At 33.7% G+C, this 4,023-nt stretch overlaps 1 long non-coding RNA gene across 1 annotated transcript; it reads right to left on the bottom strand.

Annotated features, from left to right (window-relative positions):
- Positions 1 to 1,542: 1,542 nt before the first annotated feature.
- Positions 1,543 to 2,390, bottom strand: LOC142240965 (uncharacterized). The gene is made up of 2 exons (XR_012723440.1): positions 1,858 to 2,390; positions 1,543 to 1,785 (listed from the first exon to the last, which is right to left on the bottom strand). It is a non-coding gene; the product is annotated as an uncharacterized LOC142240965 (long non-coding RNA).
- Positions 2,391 to 4,023: the final 1,633 nt, after the last annotated feature.

Below are 4,023 nucleotides of genomic sequence, written 5' to 3'. Positions count from 1 at the left end.
GGATCCGGAGCGGAGCGGAGCGTGGAGCGGAGCGGAGCAAGCCCTTTTTTTGCCGGAGCGGGAGCGGAGCGGGAGCGGCATTTCTAAAATCCGGAGCGGAGCGGGAGCGGAGCGGTTTCCAAATGAAAAACCGCTCCGCTCCGAATAAAATATTACTTGAATGAAATGTGTAACTTTGAAATTACACTGTGTAGGTAATTTCAAATTTAGTTAGTACTTAGCGTAGTGTGAGTAAACGTTTAAAATGTACGATATGTATTTTTGTACGTACGTACATTGGGGAAAACACAACGTGTTTTTTAGTAATTGTTTTCAAAAACGGCAAATGTCAAAATATATATCTAGTATGTGTTGTAAAAGTAACAACAGTACTTTCGATCAATTTCATCCCGTATTACTACAAAGATGTTTGTAATGAACGTCAAATAAATGCAATTAAACGATCTTATTTATATTTAATTTTTTAGTTTTCTACACTGAAAAAAATATTGTCGTGAAGTCATGTCCTTAGAATAAGAATGCAAATTTTGCTTAACATGGAAGACGCATTTCTCTAAAATAAAGTTTTTTTTCTTGTCCAAAAGGCAATAAACTTTTGAATGAAGTTGTAATGTCCTTATAATTAAGTGATTTTACTTAAAAATGTGTATCATACATGAAAGATACAATTTTTGAGGTAAGGTCAACATGACTTTAATAATTAAGAAAAATTCTTTAATATTAATAAAATTGTCTTTAAATTTGTTTCCTTTTTGCATCTTGCCTACAAAGAAAAAATCGTTAAAAAATAAGACATGTTTTTCAACAATTTATTTTAAAGACGCTTTTTACTTGAAACATAGCATAATTTCTACTGGAAGTCGAGTCTTAATATGGAAAAAAATAACTCGTTAACTCGTTTTTAAAGGATTTTGATAACAACTGACGAAAAAAATCTAAAAAAAATAAAAATTAACATTTGCTTCGTAGAACCCCCAAATTTAAAAGAGAATTACGTCTTTAAAGTATCCTTACTTGTATTCTCCGCTTCTTTGGCTCGGAATTAATACCCAAACTGTTAAAGTAAAGACAAAATCTTTGGAACCGGGCATTCACATTTGCTTTACTATTGTACTATATCCTAGCATTCTCTTATTTCTGATATTAGTTCTCGAAAATTCAATTAAAATTATGGCTAGTTTCAATTTTGGTTGAAAAATGTGCGCATATACATTTATTATACAATAAAGGGGAAAATAGCGAAATTAGGTAACACTAGATCTGAGTAAGAATATTCGTAGGTATCCCGCTTGTTCTGGGAAGCAGCGAATACCTAACTATATAGCTACTAATTTATAAACACCCCTACTTACGCTCCGCATTACACCCCATGTGTTTTAGCGGAGAGTTTAACGAGAACATGTCGCTGAATATAACCAATAGACTATTCTCTGCATTATCGATAACCACCACTTTGGTAGCTGAAAATTCACACATAATTTGTACACACTTCTCTACCCACTGAAAAGGATAGTGAAAAAATGCTAGCTAAATAAGCACTAATTTTGCTAGAATGATTTTTATAGTTTTTTATTAAGCCAAATTTATATTTGGACTTTAACTAAATATGTTATTTAGTTTATAAGTAAAATAATTAAGTTATGACTATACAAACAACAAGGAATTATTTTAATATTCGTGGTAAGACGCATTTACTTTCAAATTGGCACTTCTTTTGTCGCTGCATTGTTAGGCGTATGTGTTGTTATGGAGGTCCAATCCTGCTAGAAAGTAAATAAACTGCACCTGAAATTTGAATATAAATATGAAATAAATATAGTTGCTATATAATAGAATTATTACTAATTTTTTACTTACATTTTTCTTTCGTTTTGATTACCCTATGAGAACTCCGTGTCCGACCAAACCATTTGCAACCCAGAGAACAACTAAACAAATTATGAGAAGTGGAATTTTTGTGACGTCTTCTAGCGGGACTTTGCTTATTTTTGTTCAGTAAACCAAACTTCACCTTACGATTATATCATATCTTTTTATGCATTACGCGTAACCACCGAAACTCTATTCCGATCATAAGTGTGTGTTTTTGTTTAGTTTTGCTAGAGACACTATTTTGTACATTACTTTTAGATAACAAAATTAAATGGTCCCTGGATTATATTTTTGAATTTCTCTCTCATTTATTTTCTGTGAGAGAGACAGCGTCTTTCTTATCGATTTCATGCTCAACTGGTAATGCCCAATATAATCTATCGATTATTTAACAGATTACTTTATGGTGCTGAATTGGATGTAATGGAAGGGTACATTATATACATACAGAAAACGGGTCTTTAGTACTTTTTGAACTCACTATTCTATACCATAATAACCTCCTGAACATTGGGAGTGCTTATATAGGTAGGGAAAATGCGACAATAGCTATTTGCCGAACAAGCGGGTAGTTACTTATACTCTGTGTATAGACTTTCAATTCCAATCAGCGTTGCCGTTTTGGTCCGATCGGACCAAAATTGGTCCAAAAGATTTCTAATTTTTAAATTTAGTCCGATGGTCAGACCAAACAGAATTTGGTCCATTTTGGTCCATTTTCATAAATTTGGTTTCTATCACATATTAAATAGTAGATGGTGCACCGCAAAGAATATTGTCGGGAGGTCAAATATTTCACATGCTTAAAATACGAATACGAATTTTGCTTAGAATAGAAGACGTATTTCTCTGAAAAAAAGTTTTTCCTTGTCTAAAAGTCTCTAAACTTTTCAATGAAGTCTGTTTGTCCTTATAGCTAAGTGATTCGACATAAAAATGTGTATCCTAACATGAATGCAAATTTCGTTTTAATGAAGTCAAATTGGATTTAATATTTCTGAAAAAAATCTTCAAAATTAATAAAATATTTCAACACATTGTTTTAAAGTCATTATACCCTAAACCACATAGTGGTTAGGGTATAATAAGTTTGATCTGTCAAAAAATGTGCCTACAAGAAATATTGATTTTAGACCCCATAAAATATATACCGATCGACTCAGAATCACCTCCTGAGTCGATCTAGCGCTTGGCGTCCGTCCGTCCATCCGTCCGTCTGTCCATTTATTTGTTGTTCACAGGATTTCGGTCGCAATTATTAACCGATATTGATGAAATTTGGTACAGGGAGTTTTTTTTGGGCACAAGGAGTCAATCAAATTTAGATATAGCTCCCATATATATGTATTGCCCGATTTCGACAAATGGGGTCACGTTGCACTTTTTTTACTAACCGATCGTCGTCAAATTTAGCACAAAATAATCTTCTGTATCACCCTTTAAGTCTGAAAATTTCATCGAAATCGGTTCAGATTTAGATATATGTCCCATATATATGTATCGCCCGATTTTGTCAAATTAGGTCATAAAACCCTTATTTATCAACCGATCTTACTCAAAGTTGGCGAAATGTAATCTTCTATAGCACTAACTATATGTGCAAAAAATCATCGAAATCGGTTCAGATTTAGCTATAGCTCCCATATATGTACCGCCCGAGTTTTCTAAATAAAATAAAACTCAATTGAACAAATAATACAATGTTTGTACTATAATTTTCTCGAAGAGGAGCGGAGCGGAGCGTGGAGCGGAGCGGAGCGATTTTTTTTTTCTCGGAGCGGAGCGGTTTTTTTTTCTCCGGAGCGGGAGCGGAGCGGAAAAAATGGACCGCTCCGGATCCCTGGGTGTAGATGGGAGCTATAATTTAAAGCATCACATGGATCACGTCTCATGCGAATAGTATGAATAATAATGTCGTTGACTTCAGCTGGTTCAATCCAATTGTTTTCAGAGAAGGTACCCAAGCTTATTCAAAAAACCATTGGAAAATTTCAACATTGGGTCTCACGATAAAAATGATCACTTAATATTTTCATCCACTGTCAATGGTGGATTTAAAAAGTTGGCAAATTGCAAGCGTCAGTAATACACAATGTCATTTAGATATACCCTGACGAAAAAATACCAAATAGTGAATACGAAATTGGCTCT

The sequence above is a fragment of the Haematobia irritans genome, chromosome 5 (assembly GCF_050003625.1).
Source record: "Haematobia irritans isolate KBUSLIRL chromosome 5, ASM5000362v1, whole genome shotgun sequence".
NCBI lineage: Eukaryota > Metazoa > Arthropoda > Insecta > Diptera > Muscidae > Haematobia > Haematobia irritans.
The sequence above is the reverse complement of the archived record's forward strand: the minus strand, read 5'-3'. Positions and strand labels throughout refer to the sequence as shown.